The sequence below is a fragment of the Lepisosteus platostomus genome, chromosome 4 (genome assembly GCF_059453375.1).
Source record: "Lepisosteus platostomus isolate fLepPlt1 chromosome 4, fLepPlt1.hap1, whole genome shotgun sequence".
Taxonomy (NCBI): domain Eukaryota; kingdom Metazoa; phylum Chordata; class Actinopteri; order Semionotiformes; family Lepisosteidae; genus Lepisosteus; species Lepisosteus platostomus.
The window spans coordinates 74,690,256-74,711,549 of NC_142614.1; positions in this window are offsets into that span (position 1 = coordinate 74,690,256).

The following is a 21,294-nucleotide window of genomic DNA, read 5'->3' on the forward strand; positions in this document are numbered from 1 at the left end:
GGTTTATTGGGTACATACCTGTATATTATAGATCAAATTAATTATTTGAACTGAATGTTAAAGATATTTTAAATACCTACTAATGCAGATTCTTTAAAACAGGTTGTGAGAAGACACACAGGACATGAATAACACAGAGATTAAATTGATGTTTAATAGTTATTGATGAATGTACAGTACAGTATAACACTATATGGATAGGTGGCATTTCTGAAAGCATTGTTTCACCAGCATTTAAGGGGCAGCATTATGTTTTCCTAGAGTTAGAAAAGTTCGAGAATTATCAGAAAATAACAACTGAACGTAAATGCTATTGTAAATCATTTTTACCACCTGTATTCTGGCGCTTGTATTTTCAAGTGTTGGATAGTAATATTTCAAAACCACTTATCCATGGCATCTTGATTTAAACACTAAATAGATTTACCAAGCAGGATATTTATTATACGATATTTTCTGGTATACATCGAGCAAGTGTTTACTGACAGCTATTGTTTTGTGTTTTATTCTGTTGAAATGTCTCCAATCCATTCTATAGTATGCTTTTAAATTAGCATCATTAAGCTTAATATTAACTTCTTATCCTTAGGTTGTACAGCATCCTGGAAAAATTGCATGCTCTTAGCTTCATTTTCCATCCATCTATTTTCTAATCACTTTATCCAGTATCGGGACACATGGGGGAGAAATCTATCCTGGCAAGTATCAGGCACAAGGCAGGATAGTCCTGGACAGGGGACCCGTCCATTGTAGGGCACTCACAGACACACACACACTCACACAAGGGCCAACTTTCCCCGAAGGCAGGCAAGCTACAACTTCATACATGTCATTCATATGTCATAAACCTCTCTGAATGCATTTATGAATCAATACCATTATTCAGCATTATAGTGTTGCACATCATCCAATTAAGTTCATAATATTCCCAAAAAATGTTTAAACATTTTCAAGCTTTTCGTAATCATCACCGTAAACAAGCTTGGGGAAACCATTTATATGTATAAATATGTATATTTATTTATTTATAATCTCATACGTACATAGGTAGTGTGTAGATGTTTCATAGTATTTTTGGTTGTTGTTTTTAGATTAATCTTAATAGTATGAAATATACAGTAGCGTTTTTCAGAGTTCAGAAGTCTGTAGATCTTTAATTATGTATAATATTCTTTTGCCCTGTTTTATAGAAACTCTAGGCTGGATTCATTCAAGTCATCCACTTGAAAGTTTGAAAACCTCCAGTGACAGGAATATTAATGTGCCAACACTGTCATATCGGTTTCAGCTCATACATATTCAATGTCCCCCTGCTCTCAAAGATTTATGTCAGACTTTGCTGAAGTGTAGTTTTCAACTATTTTAGATAATAGCATGCCAAATTGATGTTATCAGGAACATCCACCACTGGTCCAGGCAAAATAGCAGTGTGATACCAGTACCTTTAGTAGAACTCCAGTGATGTTGTAGGATTTTCTTATACTGGATTTAAAAGTCTTTCAAGGGGAAAATGGCACATTTTGGAAGACGATTATGGTTGAGCCTGTGGATTATCTTTTAATTAAGGATGGATGAATTGTGCCCACTCTGGTGTAGCAAACGCCTGGCCGCTAATGAAGTTTAACCAGACATACTTTATTTAATTAGCACCAATCACCAGGGCCCAAAGAACAATTGTCTTTGATCTGCCTGAAGAGTCATAATCTCTCTGGCAGATAGCATCTCCCATTCTCCTTGACTCCTCTTTAAAAGTTTCGACGAGAGGTCCCAGCTTAAACGAAGGGTTAATTGAGATAGCCAGGGCCAGTGTGTGTGTGTTTGTGTGTGTGTGTGTGTGAGCGCGCGCGCACGTGTATGTGTGTGTGTGAGGCGGTGTGAGTGTGATTGATGTATTTGTGCCCCGAGAAGCCATCCTGTTTTTGCAAGGCCTACACTCTCCTTGTGCAGTCACCTCCAGGGCGTGTTAGAGAGCAGAGGCCTGATTGTTTGACATGAGGGACCCAAGGGGTCCAAGGTCCTGCTGGATCAGTGTGAGGCAGGGAGGGAGAGAGAGGGGAAAGGAAATGTGCTGGAGGGTGGTCAGAGGTTAGAAGGGGCCAGCAGAGAGTACTGCAAAGCAGAAGAGGGCACTAGTTAACTGACCTATTGCAGTAGCTCAGGGAGGCTGTTAGTTAATAGGGTTCTAGCTGGCTGGTGGAACAGGACTTCAGCAAACAAGAATTGTTTCGTCTTTTGAGGAACCATATGGCAAAACAGGAACAATTGTTGCAGTTCCAGTTCACTGCCTTTGATGATCTGCTTTTAAGAGAGCACTAAGAGTCTGTTTATGATTAATGTAATCATATTGCTTTTTGGTAGGGATGTCTTCCATTCAAAGAATGTAGGGTGTTTTCAAAAGAAAACCACCACGATTTACCCATGAGAGTGAATTTAATTTACTGGACAAAATAACATTTATTTTATATTTGGATTTACATCATGTTTTCTCATAGTTTCATTTACAGGGGCCGTTATAATCTTAGCTTTTAGACACCATTATTATACTGATAAAATATGACAAGAGCACACTGCAGAAATGTTCCAATATTTAATTAAAATATGTATGCTAAGCATCTTGTTTTCAAACAGCTTTAAAAAAATTTTGATTGAAAATAGACATATTTCATGCAATAATTTTAAAAATGTGCACTCTACTACTAAATTAATTTAATTCTTAGTGATATTGCAAAATGAATACTATATTTGCTTTGAAAAAGAAATGCCACATCTTTGTAAATAGGGATCATAGATCCCAATAATCAGAAGTGATTATAATTGGAATCAGCATTGCCTGGAACTTTTGCATTTTGTTTTGGTACCACTATGATTGATTTCAAGAATTATTCAACATTTACTGAATATACAACTGCTACATTCTCTGGTTTTAACACGTCAGTGCAAATTAGAGAATTGTATGTCTTAAGCATGCTGCTTGTCTTTTGAGACTATATTACAATTTACACATATCCTAAAATAAAATTTAGCACTTTAACCATCCAAAGTAAATGAAGAAATTATTCATTGCATACTGAAGACTTGGTTCAAGAAATTATGCATTGCTGTCTGTGAATAATTTAATCTGTACTGCCTGTGTAATTTTGTCAAATGGTGACAGAATAGTTAATATATTAATAGCCACATAAAAAGTTGAGGCTGGTGCATTTATCAGGAGACAGCTCTTCAAAACTGAGACTGGTTCCAGGAGAATCCGCCCTTGTTAAATTAGTAAAAAACTCTGCTAAACTATTTAAGTTAACAAACAAAAAAGAAGGCTTTTCAGAGATCCAGTGTTTCGCAGATATATACAAAGGCTTCAGAGGTTTGCTGTGTCTCAGTGTGAAATGAAATATTTAGCATAATGTTTATTAACAGGATGGAAAACAAAGGGTTTCTGCCTCTGACAGGTACCCGGTATACATTACAAATTAAATAAAATCTGGGCTTTGTTTACAATGGATGAAAAAAGAAACTTCAAGACAAAACTTTGAATTAAAGTAAATGGGGAATAAAAAGGATCATCTTTTACACAGCTCTCACATACTGTATATTAATGGTTTATTCCAGTACATTAGTTTGCTAAGGGCCTTGTTCTTAAAACTTCTGAAAGACTCAAAGTCATAACTAATTTTCTTGCTTACCATCACTAGTTCCTGTTAACCTTGTCCTCTTAATTGTCTGAAAATTCACTTTTTTTCCGTTATGGCTAATAATCTGCTACTGTGGTCCCATAATAATTAATATCACCTTATAGGATATTAAGAATAAATTTATATTTCATAGTAACCATCACTGACAAGATGAATTATTATTTTTTAAGCTGAAACTACACTGTTGTTGGAAATATCTTAGTGAAACACATCTGAATGCCACTCAATTAAAGGAGAAGGCCTAATTTTATGAAAACACAAAATGTTTTGTTTTGTTTTTTTTTACAGGGTAAAAGACAGTAAGTAAATGTGTGCCCTACGGCAGTACTGAAGTTCAGGGAAAATCTACAAGTTTCCAGACACAAAGAGAAAAAACAGGGGAGGGGACTAATGACAGCAACAAAAAATTAAAAACTTATCGTCTTTTTTTTTCTCCAGAAAACAGCTCGTTTCACCAGCGCTGTTTACCCCACAAATCCATGTTTTCGAAACCTCATCGATGTTCAAGACCTCCAAGACATTTGGTGTTGTTCACAGTTTAACCCTTAGTCTCCCGCTGAACTGCTGTCATGTCCAAATGGCAGGCCGAATAACAACTTCTGACACTCGACACGTCAGGCCCTGTTTTGCTCCCTGACACCCCAGACAAAGCCTCTCTCACGGTAATGGCCAGTGATTGCTCTTTGCTGTTATGTAAATCGGCAGGGCTGTTGTTTCTCAGTGGGGGAAGGGAGGGAGCTGTTTTGACACAGCAGAGTTTCAGGGGTTAACTCCTCAGAATTCTGCGGCAGAGTTTCTGCCTTGGTGTGTTTCCACAGCCCGGTCACTGGAAAAATGAAATACAAGACACGCACAACCCCCCCCAAAATAAATTTCTCTTTCCAGTTAATGTTTAATATTCTCCATATAATGTGTTTAACATCTGCGAGGTTGTATGTCCACGGGGAGGGATAGTTTTGCAGAAGTCATGACCTGATAACATCTGCAAATAACTGATAGTCTTGCCCACATGCACTATAGTCAGAAGATGAGAGATTTCTTAACCTTTTCATTAAGACTTAACAACTTTTTCTCCATCTTTTCAACACCTACAGTACTCTGTTTCCTCTTAATAAACACTGTTTAAGTAGGACTACAAGATCAAATAGTATTGTTGCACTGTAATGGAATATATGTCTTTACACTTGTTTTTGCAAATATATATATAAAATATAATTACAGAACATTTTGGTACTTCTAAGAGTACTTTTGCAGTGTTAGTGCTCACTAGAACACTATCAGTAATGTGTTGTGGGTTTGAGTTGGAAAGAAATGGCTGCCCAGACAAATACTGAAGAACCACACCAAAGTGACCTCAGGTCCTGTCTGCGTGGTCATTATAGATCCCACAACACTGTCTGTCTAATGTCATATGCATAGAAGAAAAAAAAGTGTTCATCCTGGTGTTCTGGCTGAATTCCTCTCATGGCTTGTACAGTTTGGCCCATCAAAATTTCTCATTTGATTCAACTAAGACAGCAAACAATTCAAGAAGTAATTTTTGACTCCTTCTCCTGATCTGCTGGTGCAGAATGGCCACTGTGTGTCTCCCAGGTGGGGCTGCTGGTGCAGAATGGCCACTGTGTGTCTCCCAGGTGGGGTTGCACTTCACTGGGAGATGAAGCATCCCCCGTCTTGTTTTAAAAACTGTAACTGAGACTATGTTTTAAAAACTGTAACTGAGACTATGAATCCTGAGAATGATTCAAATAAGAATCCTTTCATATAACAAGAAATATACAAATGCAAGGCATAATCACCCGGAATGCACTGGTACTGGAACAGAATGTTATTTACATATTACTGACAAACACACATCTCTCTTTTTTTTAAAAAAAAGGTAGCAGATTAATTGTTACCCTCACTCATTAAAAAAAAATATATTTATTTTGTATGTAGATCAAAGGACCAATCCACTGTTAGCCATCATGCCCTTTGTTAAAGCTGTGCATTCTAAACACCTATTTATCACCTATTAATGTCTGTTTACTTTCTCCAACTAATGAATAACAGGGGTGAGCTTAAATATCACAATCCTTGTGGCAAAAAAGAAAAGTAGAAAATACCAGTGGCAGGAAGCAAAACTCAGTGACAAGCTTGAAAATGAGTATCAGCTTCTGATATACAAGTTTCTACACATGTTCACTTGCCTAAAGAAGAATAAACTTCAACCTAATAGGTAAGAATTATGCATGTATTTGTGTCTCAGATAGCACTCACAAAATCGATAGTCTGTTAGACACAATTAGTTACTTATACTTATTCCCAAATGTGTTACAAATTCCTAATTTATGGCCTAATACATTATACTTAAAATAGTATGCTACAGCAGTTCAATCTAATATTAGTTACACTGGAGATTGTGCTAAATTAAAGACTAGTTGTACAGAAATAAATGCTTAATTTATGCTTATTACTTGATGCTTACAATAAAGGATTACTGAATAAACATCCAGCTGGGTGACCTTTGACATAAACAAAATACATGAAAATGTTTCAGATTTTGTGAGCTTTGACCTCTGATTCACAGAGGATTGTGTCTGTGAGAACATGAAATGTGGAGCTGAGCTGTTTGTAGTTGGCAAGGTGTGATTGAGTACTCTGTGCTTCAGTTTTGGTCTGAAATTCCTTTCTATAAACTGTTACGTAAATGCTTAAGAGAAAAAAAAAGGCTGTTAGAAAAAGAGCATGTATCATTAATCTGAAGGATGCTCAACTACAGCTATTTCCACAGGGCTTAGTTAACTGGAATCAAGTCTAGTCCCCTGGAAATACAACACATTCACTTAGTATCGACATACCACGCAGCACGCTGTAAGTCATTTTCAGAATATTCTCACGGAACCAGACAGAGAGAAAAAAGAAAAGGCTTAAGAAAAAAAATTGACAGCCAGTAAGGAGTTGGAGGTGACCAACATTGCTGAGAAGCAGGAAAAACAAACAAGCGCAGGAAAAAAGGACTTGAAGCCAACCGCTGTAACAGCTGTATTCCCATGAAAAGGCCAACTTGTTTAACAGCATGTAACAGCAAAGGCAACAAGATTGTTAAGGTCAGGTATTGACAAACACTGAGCTGCGTATGTTTTGTTAATGACCCTAATTATGTCCATCCTCTGTAAGAAGTCAATAAACAATGAGATTAGCATATGTACAAAAACTGTTTATTTTACATTTCCAAGACAATCACCAAGCCTCTTGTTGTCCTCCCAAACGCAGGGCCTGATCAGGATCTTTGATTGATGAGCAGATCAAGGCAGGAGTGGGTGTCCTTAGGCCTTTACTCTGAAGAAAAAAAAAAGTAACAGGGCTAATAGGCTTCACTCCAGAGTGCATGCCTCACTTCTGGTGTTTCAAGGTCAACATTTAACATAATAAATTTACAGCAAAACAGAGACACCGAGACGCCAGGAGGAACAACAAAAACACTTTGAAGCTTTTAATAATGAAATGATTTTGAGCGTAGAAAACAAAGCCCTGATGCGGCATGTGTCTTTCTTGCTTGATATCTTGACTTCCCTAAAAGTCTGATCGAAAATTCAAATATATTGTACTTTAAGGGTAACATTATTTCCTTTTTCAGGAGTTTGGCCACACAGGATAGAGCTGTGATTAGTTTACCTTATTGGCTTGATATACCTGGATGGCAGAACAGAAAGCTGTCCGTCAGGACAAGACTGTGAGAACCCCCTTCCCCCAGCTGGGGAGATGCTGCACTGTGAGGAGCCGTAGGGAGGGATGAGAAAGACTCGCGAGACTGATATGTAGGCGAGTGGAAGTGGGCAAGGTTAATGTCTGACCTCCTCCTGTCTACTCATTTAAAGCTCCATAAACTGTCTCATGTGCAGGCAGTGTAGGACAAACATCGTTTTGAAACCTGCTTTAATTAGACAGGGACTGTTTAAAAGGGATGTGTTTTACTGTAGCTGAATGAGGTTTCTCTGTCGCGGAAGGGGAAAAGGTTTTTTTGACTGGCCTTGATTACACAAGGCCTCATGCTCTGAGCCATGACCATCAGCAATCTGCAATCTTAAGGAGTGCCTAGGATTGGTTAGGCATTCTCTATTGAAAGGTACAGCTGCTGGCATTAGAGCAGGGATGCTTCAGCCGAGTTTGAACAAGATGGAATGAGAACAGATCGTGATGCACATTTTGCTAGCAGGCTGTCTGCTTAAGGTTAATTTTTCTTATGAATACAATTTTATAGCCACACTTTGGCAAGCAGCTGGAGGTGCTGGGGAGGGTGTGTGATTATCTAGAGTTCAAACGAACCCAAAAAGGTAAAAAAAAAAAAAAACAATGTGTTGATATTAGCCTTCACTGATGCCCGTCTGTATCACAGCTTTCCTGTAGAGGACACTAACACCCGTTAACAGAGTGCCCCGTCTGTCAGAGGAAACTGTGAGCTGCAATATGTCTCATGTTACTGTGGCTGATTTTTAATGTCACAGAAAGTGCAAGCAGACAGTCATAACTGAGGATCAAAATGAATGAAAACCGCCATGTTAACAAAGTCGGTTGTTTAAACATGCAGAAGTATTCGTGAACTATAGTACATAAACCCACAGCACGATGCAAAAAATAAAAACTGGAAGTACTCTGAATGTCAGTTACACATAGACAGGTTTCGCCCACCTACCTTCCATCCAGCTCCCTTTTACTTTGGCTGATTTAGGCACCAGCTGCAGACCTTGTTGTTTCAATAAGACATCAATGTACAGAAGCACAGCAAGCTGTGCACAGCATTTGGGCAATCTGTGCACTCAAACAAGGAAATAGCCATGCATCCAAGACCATCTCTTATTAGCATCGAAAACACAGGGATATTTGAAACATACTTTTTAAATATTTCAGTAATTCCCAACATTGTCCATTATCAAAATGTGTGAAGTTTTGATGTGGACAAAATGCATGCAAACCACGCCACTGAGCCTCTCTCTGTTTCATTTTATCAGATAAAGGAGCTGTAACTTGGCTCAAGAGAAGAAATAATGGCGTTATTATAGCCATTCTTAGCTTTCATGTCTGTAACAATGCACAACAAGCAATCTAGCTGCTCCGTGATGCTCAGACCTCTCAGGCAATTCTCCTGTTTCCCTGAGACATTTCTGAACATTATGCAATCTGATGACCTGAAGTGAGTTTTTCCATTCAGAAAACCAACATGCATTTATTGATTACATTTGCAAGTGCATTGAATCGGTTTTCTGATTCAGGAGAATTACAACAGTATGGGCAATGCTGTTCTATTTTAAATCCCATGGCACTATTTGTGAGAGCAGGGAAATAACCCTGTTGTTCTGGCTAAAGTACAACCTGACTAAAATCCCTCCTTAGACTGAACGGCGAAGCAGTTCCTCACCCCTCCACTTGATCTGCCGGTACAGACCGGCTGCCATGTGCCGCCCAGGTGGGGCACTTCAGTGGTGAATGAACTGGGTGCCCTCAGATACTGTATGTAATGCTCTTTGGCATGAACAACACCGTCTACATGCAATTAATGATATATATTGTTTCCAAACAGTGGTAAGATCGTCTTTGTTCCCATGGTCACCACTCCAGTCAGTGATAGTGCAATACTGGGTACTTCAAAGTTTAGTTTCAATGGTCTCCTTTATGACTCTCCTCACAAGCAGTTCCTGCTTCAATGAGTTTTGAGCTCCAGCTGGGAGAGCCATTGATCCCTGTAAAAGCCTAATTGTGCCCCGTATGAGTGGCAGGAGGGTGGTGTATTGAGTGGGGTGGCTCATACTCCACCTTCCAGCTTTTAGACAGCTTAGCAGGTGTAAACATTTTGAAAAATTCCTCTCGGTGGTGTCTGGCCTGTAGACTCCTGATAGCCGTTTGCAGGGCTGCTGAGCAATTACAAATCCCGAGCTTGCACAGCCAGCAAACAGCAAGCAGTCCCAGCCTTGCAAACCTCTAGACAAAATTATTATTAATAAACTGAAACATAACAGCAGAAATGTAAACACACAGAGCCAGGGATGTCAGAAGTCAAATCAACAGCTTTGAAACAGGCCTCTCTAACGAGTACGAAAAAAAGAACCATAATTTGGAGATATACGGAGGAACAGCTAAATGTTTTAATTTCCTGCCCAGATTCTGTGGGCCTGGTGAATTGCAGGGTGCTGTCTTTATTCTGCGTTATCTGGGTACAGTATATTTCTTTATTTTCCTAATAATGACTTCTCTCAGAATCAGACCCTGTAAACCACATGGAAACATGGAAACCTGTTTGTAAAGCAGTACAGTATATTTTGAAATTTAGGAAGAGTGCAGTGGAGAATTATTGTATGCATTGCACCATCCACCTCTTAAACTGTGTTATAATGAAGTGTGTGTATGTACTGTATGCACACAATAAAAACAGCGACACAAATCTTAAAGAGTTAAAATAGCTTAATGAGATCATACATTCCCTCTCTTTTCTAAAAACACCACAATCTCTCTGCAGGAGTTTTGTTGCACAACTGAGAACTTGACTGCTATTCTGCACACTATTCTGCTAGTCCTATCAAACATCAGTCCTTCAGTTGGCAGCAGTGTTGTGAATTGTAGCAGTAAAAACTTTTAAGCTTTCTAAGGATCAAGCTGGATAGCCCTGTGACTGGAACTCTGCTGCAGCTCAGACCAGAGGGAAACCTCCAGCTGTAGGTAAACAATATGGAATTGAAATATTAGCAGGTAAAGTGATTGAACATCGTCCCTTATCAACAGCTTTCCAGGCAGCAAACTCATAACGATGACTTATCACCTCCGTGAAGCACACAGAGTATATTACAAGATACCCTGGTATGGCAAACGGAGTCAGAAATGAGCCGAGCTGCAACTGCATTCACAAACAGTATGAAGACATTTCAGGTATCCGGTTCAGAAAATGTCCTTTCGAATCTGAAATACAAATTGGAGATACAGAGTATATGCCTGTAGTCCTCAAATCCCACTCAGTATTCTCCTTGGCAATACAAATGCCCACACCGCACTTTCATTAAATCACAGCCTTGCTAAAGGTTGAATCCTGCCTTCAAGTCTTCTTCAGACAGAGCTCCTGTTTAAGGATTTTTGATACATTGCATTAAGGGACTGTGACAGCAGGTCTGAAATGTTGAAACAGCTCAATCCGCAGTTGAGGTTCGGTAGCAATGGACCAGTCCTGTTGCCGTAGTAGCTGTTCTGTAAATGTGATTGAACTCTGAAGGTCATGAACAAAGTCACACATATTTATCTGTTTGTTTGGAAAGCCCCCCAGACTGCTCTCCTCCAGCCAGTCTGTGTCGGGGTGCCTGCCCATAGTGTCTGCAGCAGTGTAACTTTCATTAAGGCTTTTGAACCCTATCGAATTGCACGTCTGAAGTAGTGACCAGCTCGCTTAAAGCCAAGGAGAGCTGACCTTTATCCCCTTTTTCAAACCAAAGCCAGATGAAGCCAAAGTGACTCATTTCCGGCCTTAAATAAGTTTCTTTCATTATTATTATTATTATTATATTTCTTAAGCAGTTGAATTACGCTGTTTGTATCCTTGCAACTCTCATACTGTCTTTATTTATGAAGAATTCCATTAATTATGTTCATTGCCAGCTATTTCACTTTGTTGATTTCTTATTGCTTTTTGTTCTGAATTGGAACTGGCTTGTTTATAACCATGACCCCTGCATTTCCAAGACTTAATAGGGCTCTGTTGTCATCAGCCAACTTTGTCAAGGTCAACAATTTTCTGTTTATTTTGAGAATACTATTTACCCTCTGGGGCTTTTAAAAGCATTTCTGCAAAACATCACTGTGAACAAAATGTGTAGCATAAACAAGTTGTGCTTCAAATGCCAGCTCTGAAATTGAGTCCAAAAAATAGCCTTCAAAAGCTGCAAAGCACATTTCATCAGTAGTATTTCCATGTGTCTCTGTGTGTTTGAGTACTGAGGTCAACATGCAGGATTGAGATGGAAGGCGTTTTATTGCTGCTTGTTTTTATTGTAACATTTTTTTATTATGAGATGTATTTATTATAGCCATTGAAAGGGTGGAAAAACATATTCTACAAAAAAAGAAAAAAGAAAAACCCTAGGCTCCAAGCTATGGTTTCTGTTTATGTGGACTTGCAATGGAATTTCACACTCTAGTTTTAATTTAGGTTTTGAACTTTGAAAGTTTAACTTTCTCTTTTGTGTATATGTGTGGGTATGATTCCAAAATTTCCCTTTTTTTGTGGTAATCTGAAAATAAAACTCTGGCATGTCATAGTTTTCTTTAATGTCAAATTTTATTGCTGCTGTTCTTATAATACTTCAATAATTCCTGATCCAGGACAACGGAGCTCATCCCTTTGTAAGAGCATTTAGTTATTTTACTTATGGGATTATTGCTAATTTAGAAGCAACAAGTCAAGATATATCAATAAAGTTTCCATTCAGTAATGGAGTGATCTATTATGATTTTCTTTTATCATTCTTGACACAATTCAAGACACACATATGTGCTATTTGGTTTAATAAATATGTAAAGTGTGTCTTTTTATAGTTTGGACTAACTATTATTATTATTATTATTATTATTATTATTATTATTATTATTATTATTATTATTATTATTATTATTATTATTATTCAGCTATTTTCTAGGCATTATTCTTTACATAAAAAGTGGTCCCGACATGAACATGCGCCAATGGAATTAAATCATCAATAATCGCTATCTTCAAAGGAGGTGTATTTGGAAAGGCCTGACTAATGATTTATCTGTTCTTTATGGGACTGATCTCTATCAGATTGATTAATGTACCAACCAATCATGTTCCAGAGAACTATTGCATGTACATACACCAATAAGTAATGATAAACGGCCGGTGTCCCTGTTGTTTATATCAGAGAGCTGGCACTAACTAAAGCTGTGCCTTTACTGTAGGCAGAACCGTCTTAATTCTCTCATCCACATGACTGGACTCCCTTACTCACAGGGTGCTGTTTGCCACATTACCTGTGTCTACATGTGTGTGTGTTGCTCCATCCATCATCAGGAAGCTGCTTATTCTGGTGAGAGACAGCTAGTCAGAACCTGTATCTACAGTACAAAAATTAGACCTTTTTTTAAAAGCACAGCTGCCGTTATGAGCCAGTTGTCCCACTCCACAGCAAATCGTGTCAAGCACAAAAAGTGCTTCGCCTTAATTTAATTAAAGGAGAACTTTAATGAGATCAAATTCTACAAGCCCGCAGTGTAATTTAAACAGCACATGGAGGTTAACATCCATTCTTAGAATATAGGAACCTCCCTCTCTTCTCTTACGGAGAGTTCCATGGCATTTTCATAACTTCTTCTTAGTAGTATTATAGGTCGTTAACAACACTTCCAAAGGAACGCCGTGCATTGGTCTGTAAATTGTGGTCCAGAAAGAAGAGCGCCCCCTACTGGTCTACCAGCATCCATAGGGCGAAAGCCAGGCCTGTGCTCACTAGTGCTCACCGCCTGGACTCGCAGGGCTAAAGAGAGAGGAATTATTTCGAATTTTTGTTTCACTTTGCTTCTTACTTCATTTAGTTCTTACTCAGATTTACGATTCCACAGCATCGCTAGAGTAAATATGACACCATCTCAACACTTAACTGATTGCGATAGTTTATGTTAGTGAAGTTCTGTGTTTCCCAGTTCATTTTACTTAGCTGTAAAGTGTTGGGGAACATTGAATCTTCAATATGTTGGGCTTTTGAGCCTGACCTTTTGAAGCCCTTGTGTTGTATGCCCAACGTGAAAGCTCTATTTTTGTAAATGCTGTTGAATGTTCAATGTCTTCTTTACTTGAGGATTTTAGAACTATATATACATATATAACAATATGTATGTGGTACATAATTTGAATTCACTAAATCCTTCTTGTTCTTCTGTCTGAAGTGGCACATTCTGGGTGTTTTGTCATCTGTTAGGGAGCACTTACTTGAAAAAACAAATCTTTTCCCTTTTCCATATTTAATAAAAATATGACAAAAGAAAAAAAATTTAGAGGAACCAGAATACAGGTACAGTAGCTTTATTTGTTCCAGATCACGATTATCATTCATTGTTAAAAGAAAATTTTCCCAAAGAATCCAAATCATCGAATTTTAAAAATGTCGAAGAAATAACTATTTCTTTGTGTACGGGAGACAATTTGACTTATACAAGGTGCTTACTGGTATTAAGCCAGAAGAACATAATAGAAAACAACAAATAATGAAACTGCACTAAATACAGTCTGCACACAGCGGAGATTTTAGTATCTGACTAGAACTGAAAAGCAGAAGAACCCGAATGCTTTGAGTGAGAGCTGCAAGTTAGCAACACCTTTTACTGTAGAAGCACATCTTGACTGGGAACGTCACAGGTGTTCTCTAGCCCTGGGTGGCTTGGCGGAGCTCCAGATCGGAATCTGGAGTGCACATCTCCAGAGCAAAATGGGATTTAATTACTCAGCCCAGCAGAAACTGTTAAACAGGCTGCAGAGTCTTAGAAACACTTAACTAAACTGAAGTGACAGTTATAGCCCCCTTTCACATAAAAAATTGTAAAGCTATTTCCTGTTGTGTCCCTGTTCTCAGTAGGAGTGTATTCTCATGTATTTAATACAGTCCTATTAACCATGCACACTAGAGAAAAGTCTATAACTCATTTTTGAATGAAACATACTGCATGTAAGACATGTTACAGTGTATTTTATTCCGCAGATTGTGTGTAGTGGTATTCAGCTAACAGCTCCCCATATTATTATTATTATTATTATTATTATTATTATTATTATTATTATGTTTGTAGAATAAGAAGGAAAGTTCTGTGTACACATACGTCTTTACATACTTCTTTAGTCTTAGATTGTTCAATTTACATTTACATGGGGGAGAATCCCAATTAACTCTGAGACATTATTCATTATTTTTTTTATTTCTTAATTTTTAATTCTTGTTTCACAGACTTCTTAGCAATATATACAATATATCAAAAGTATATACAGTATATATGTATTATTATAGACATATAAAGGTGTGTGTACAAGTGTAGCCAAATGTAGGCAAACTGTTTTGTTTTTAAGGCTCAAACTGGACTCCTGCCAGTGTTGTTTATTTCAATTAATTCTGGACACTAGAAAACGCAGGGTTAAAAGACAGTCTTTCTCATTGCAGCTGTCACATTCCCCCGTGCATGTCTCTCTACCCCACCGGCATCTAACCAAGATGCTTTTACTCCTAAGAAAAATAAATCCATGTACAGTACAATGTCGCTGGCAACATCCTTGTGATAAACCTCTCCTAGGGATCTCTTAGTCACCCACATTCCTTGCAAACCTGCATGCAAATGGACTTTTCTAGGCCTGTTAGAGCCAGGCAGTGACCATACTCCCCGCAGCCCGGTCACTGATATAGAGCTGAGCACAGGGGGTCACATTTCCTTTGGCTTTCCTTCTTCTCCGAGATGGGCTTCCTTGGAGTACAGTGGGACAGTGTAGTTTTGGTCTGGAACCCAGCAAGTTGAGATCACCTTTAAATCAGTGATTTCCAAAGCCAAATTCATGAAGAGTGAACTCCTTCCACGGCCACAAATTCTCCACCCCCGCTCCACCTGAATAAATGACTCATCGAATTCATCAAAAGCATGCGTGTGCTGCAAGTCTTTATTACAAATTTGATGACTAAGAGTGACCTGCAAAACATGAGAGTTTGTGGCTGTCTATTGCCAGGACTGCCAACCTCTTCTCTAGTTTTTTTTTTAAGCAGGCTGTTATCTATAAGCTTTTGAGGTTAAATTTGGATGCACCACTACAGTATGTAAATTCAGTGCACTGGCTCAGATCCAGAGTACGTCATGGATTAATTCCTACTTCTTTGGCACCAACTTTTACAATAACATCTAGAGTAAAATTATTAGGTGTTGCTCCACTATATATTACTTTAACCAATAAGAAATAAACCATTGGAGACAAGGAAGCAGTTCATATTGTCTCAAGGGGACAATCTGCATAAACTGCCCCCTAACATTTCCCACAGAGAAATCTCAATCCTGGAAAATGTGCCATGACTCAGCAAAATATTTGCATCAGTTTTTAAAACATTTGGGAAATCTGTCCTTTATGATAAGACAGCGGAGGTTAGGACATTAGTAAATGTGCAAATCACACTTCAGACACTTTCTGCCTTTTAACACCTCCACATTTCATCATCTCTTTTGAGCTCTTTTGTTCTGTTTTTCCTGAGTATGAGTGGACATCATCGGACTCAGAACTGTGGAATTTCTCAGTTCTCTCTTTTGCTGTCATCAGCTTTTCCTGTATTTTGGAAGCGCTCGTCAGAGATTTGCAGCTTTCCTTATATTAGTCGTGGTGTTTCATTCTTTTGAATAGTTGAGTGTTACATTACATGGGATTATTTTAGAAAGCAGCTGGTTGTTGATTTTCATTTTTAAATAGTTTTTGAGTCATTACATGGTCCATATTTGTTCATAAACATTTTATTGAGACACAATTAAATATGGCAAATGTTTCCCGGAAAAATGCTTTTCCCAATAACTGAATTACTGAATAATTCACTTATCATCACTCGTAGTTTTGGTTTAGAACATAACAAATGTGTGCAAATACCACTTCTTAAACTTGCACTCCCCGATCCCATGATATTTTCACACAACTTGAGGTTTTTTGATGAGAAGCCATTGCCTCCGACCAGCCTGACCCCAAGATGAAAGTTCTGTGATTTTCCCAGGCCTTTGGATCAGAGCAATGTGGTTACCGTGTGCAGGCCATGCAGATGTCCCGGCGGGTGGTAGAAACAGAGATGCTTTTCATACAATTGTAGATTGTAGATCACACTCTTAAAGACAGGGATTTCCCAGCATTGATGGTTCAGTCCAAGAGTTGGACCCGCGTATTTGGAGCTGATATAATTACAGAAGTTTTTATTCTCCTAAAAGAAATTCCTAAAATCAAATTCTTAGGATGCAAAGGCTTTCCCCCCTTCCAATAATAGTGGTTTGCACCACAGAATAACTAAGATTCTTAGCGCACATGGAATCAGATTTCTCTGTGTTGGAAAGGAGCCAGCGCACATGGGAGGGGTAGTTAGGCCTGGGGTGTCACTCATTTCCTGGTGACTATGTTACCCTTTTTTTATCATTTCAGCAGCCGCCGCAGCACTGAGAAAGTGCTTAAAGTGCCTTCCCGACTCAAAACCTTGGTCAGTTTCACGCAAGAGCACATTACTAGACCTCAGGAAGCAAGGGCGGTGAGCTTCGATTAGGTTCTTAGCATGTAATTGGTGTGCCAGGCCTTCCTCTTTAAATATAAATCTCCCTCAAGTGTAAGGGGCTTATAAGGCGCTCCGCTTAAGTGTTAAGTCTCTCTCGCTAAACAGGACGGGGGGGGTCATTTGAGGTTAACCCCCCTGCAAATGCTGGTACCCTCAATGTCCACATTTAACTTGAACCCACAACTGCCTAGCAGAGGGTCAAGAGTCCTAACCCCTGCTCCGTATTGTCCGACTGTAGCTGAAAGTGCTTTCTTTAACCTTTAAGTACATTCGAGCGCTGACACAGTAGGGCCTTGACTGGAGGCATTACCTGTCTTAAAGAAATCCATCATGAGATTATAGAAATGCTCCTTTTTATTTTTTCCTCATGCATAGCACTGACTGAAACATCCGTTTGGAGCTGCAGCCGGCCGCAGAACAGAGCAGGCCGCTAGCAGAAAGGGGTATTAGTTGCCCAGTGCTTGACCTAGCCCGAGATGAATGTTTAAATGTTGGTACAGCTGGGTTAAGTGAGAGGTCTGATTTCAAAGATGTGAAACACGCTGGTGTTTGGAATGTTTTAAATAAAGAGCCCAGTCCACGCCTCTTGTTCCCATCACTTTGGGGGTCACTGAACTGTATCTGTCCTCCCATACAGAAACCTGTGTAATTTGTGCTTTATTTTACCTCTTTTTTTGCCAACTCTTTTATTAAGTTTGGGTTGGCTTTTATGCATGACCACGGCAGCTTTTTTTTATTAAACAGGGAATATAAAGTGTTCTGAGACCCAAATCATGACATAATTATACATGGGCTAAATAGAACATTCCGTCACATTTATTAGGATTCACTCATCCGTGTTGGGAGGGAGGGATTTTTATGGAGGTATTAAATACAAAGGAAGCATAGTAAATCACTCCCCCCTCCCACTCCCAGCACAGCTCCACAGACTCACTCACACACACTCAGCACTGTTTGCGTGTGTTTTAATTATGATTTTTAAGCTAGTGCATGTGAAAACTCTTTCATCTCTGAATAAAGTAATCACAGGCATTAACAGTGTCCAGCACGTATAGATATATCACTCAATTCTTTAGCTTTGCGTGTGAGAGGAGGGGCTTTTTTCATTGATGTTGAATAAAAGGCGTTTCTGCCGGTCTAAGGTCATAGGGAAGCTGGAAAAGTCTCAGTGTGCCAATTGCCTTTAAACATTAACCAGATATTATTATTCACCTAAACCACTGGGCTGCAGGCTCAGCTGTGGGGGGTGGCATCATGAGAAAGGAGGTAAAACAGCAGACAAGTGCAAAGCAAATGTACCCAAGGACACTTGACTGATTCCATACACAATATAGAAAATGCAGAAAAAAAGTGCAAACTGTTACCATCACATCACTAAAATAAATGTATAATTTTACTCTCCTGTCATCTTTTCCCCTTAAGTATATTTATTACATTAAAGCATTTTTTGTTCCCCTTTTAATGGAAACACAGTAATGACTCAGAACAGACCTTGCAGTACTGTTTTTTAAGCTGCTAAGATAATCAATACTACAGTTCAGCATTTTGCACAGTGATCCCCACAAATGTCTGTTGCATTTGCAAAAGTTATGTGAACCTATGGAAAAGAAAATAAATGTAACATTTTTACACTTCATAACAGAATAAAACAGATCTCAGATATACAGGTTTGCAGATCTCTTTCACATGCCACTGACAAACTTATTCTGACTCTGAACAGGTTAAAGATGCGTGATGGACAGTAGTAATGTACAGGACCGAAATTGAGATTTTCAAAAGACGGACTGGGAGTATAATCACGACTGGTCAGATGCCATACCCAGAGGCTGGCATTATGAAGGTGTTTTCCAGCAGGTTGAAGACTGTCGATTTTTTTGAAGTATAACCTGACAGTGCTGTTAAATGCACAGTCTAAGGTTCTGGGGAACCTTCTCCATTTCTGAGAACCTATCGTTCTCAGAAGAAAATGTACATTACAGATTGGAGCTGTGGTTAGGACTGAACATGGTTTTCTGTTGTGTGATGTTATTGTCAGGAACCAGTTGTTTTTATAATCTTATTTAAAACATGATGGCAGACACAGCAATCAAGAAAGCACCTCTAAAATCATTCATTTCATCAAATGGTTACAAAAGAAACTCTAATTAATCAATGTAAATTATCTTAAAAGATTCCTGGATAACCGATGGCCTCTTTACAGAGCTGTAAACTAGATCATATTTGAAGGAGAACCACTGTTTTCTTTAAAAGAAAATGTGTCTCTTCCAAAATGATTCATTTATTTTCTTTAATGCAGCTGTATTTAGACATCTTTTTTTTTTTTCCGGGGGAACAAAGCATGATCTTAGCCCTGGCCTGATCCTAGTTCTCCGAGCAGATAGTTCAGTGCGGTGAGGATTAATATTCTCTGCTACTTTGATGTCAAAACCATGCATCACACAAGGGCAGGGAGGGGGGGCAGGAAGGCGAGAGGGTGCCAGGAATCTGACGGAGTCTAATTTGGCACACAGGCCAGATGTATAAGCTTACAGACAACTGAGCTCTCTATCTTGCTGGCAGGCCTGTGGTGTTTATTCTGAGGACTGTGCTGTACAGTTGACATAAACATGTCACTCCTGCTACCGAGGCCACTGTGTTCTTTCTGAGAGGGTCACCGGTAAGCCTCCCTGCTCACAGACCCCCGGTGGTCTTTTTCACTCCCCAGCGTTCCAGAAATACTGCCCCAGGTATTAAAAGATGGCACGGACACTTTTGACCTCTTCTGCCAACGGGAAAGCGATAGCCGTCCCGGCTCTGAAATAAAAATACAAACAAATCGAAAAAGGCGAGGTGCTGCTGTGAGGTTAGTTCCGCAGAAGGTACTCAACGTTGGTAAGCTCGCCCTTAATCTCAGCTGATGAGGACACAGAGAACCTCGTTAGAATAATTACATTATAGTCAAATGGATCGCATTATCTGACACCAACACATTTTTGCCCCCAAGGAGAATTCCTGTTTAATTGTAATCTACCACAAAAAGCCAGCTTAAGTGATGCTTACCTATATTGTGAAGAGGTTTAGGAAAATAAAAAAAAGTACAAGCCCTAAGAATTTGCTCATCTCTCCTAAGAAACGGCTGTGGAGTCGTGTGCGTGAGGAAGGAGACGTGCTTGATCTGTTTAGTGTCCATCTCCTGCCAGCTTTCGGAGGTCATTAAAAGCCTTATTTTATCAGAGGGAGCACTGAAGATTCACTGACGAGTCAGGTTAAAGACATGTCTTCAGGTAACAGGTCCTTATCTACATACTGATTGCTTTCAGGCTTTCAATTCAGCCGAGGTTACAGTCTCCATCAGTCTTTAAATAATCTGCCTAACTCTCAGAAGAGAGGCAGTGTGCACCACACAGGAAAAAATAAAACCTGAATATTAGCGTAGAATCCATTCTCTTTGGAAAAAAAAACAAACAAATAAACAGGCTGGTTCTCTCTTGATTTTTGTACCGTGCCAGATTGATTTCACTTTGATGTTTGTTTTGGAAATAAGACCTTTGCTTTGAAATTAAAAGCAAGAGATTCATTTCAATTTGATCATTTTATTGCTGAAAGAGTCAAAAGGTGCATTAAAATTGATTTGAGGATCAAATACATACATACAAAAGTTTTTGTTACCTTGTTCAAGTGAGGCTATATATGTTGCACTGCATCTCTTTTCAGTTCTCCTCTGTATAAAATAGCCATATTTTTCAAACTAAGAAATTCATATTTACACACAACTTCCCTTACTTTGTGACAGCATGACTTTAGTCTTGTGACATTATAAACACATCACATAATAATACAGGTATATTATTTTTTCAAAACCAGACATGACAGTATTTTCCCACAACAACTTGTATGGGCCGGAATAAAGTGAAAAATATCAGCTGTCTAAAGATGGAACAATCTTAGAGAATAATCATTGGAATGTGAGAAAACAGTAATCAAATGAAGGATTGTATCTGTGTTCGTTTCTTTCTAATGCACCTCCTGTCACACAGAGCCTGGTTCTCCACTTGTTTTCTCTTGTGAGAGTGTTATTTGACATGCCGTTCGATCACACACAACTTGCTGGAGGACTGAGACAGCGGAACGAGAGGTGAGGAAGTGTTGTATCGCTGTATTTTACGATCGGTCCGAAAGTCATGGTGCAACACTGACATACACCACTCCCGGTCTGTCACCAGAGCGTCTTTTTGAGCGGCTATTTTCTTTTTACTGGAACATTTAATGAAAAATAACCTCGATGTCTGAGAGAAGCTCTTAGATCAACAGATCAGTTTTTGAAATCATTA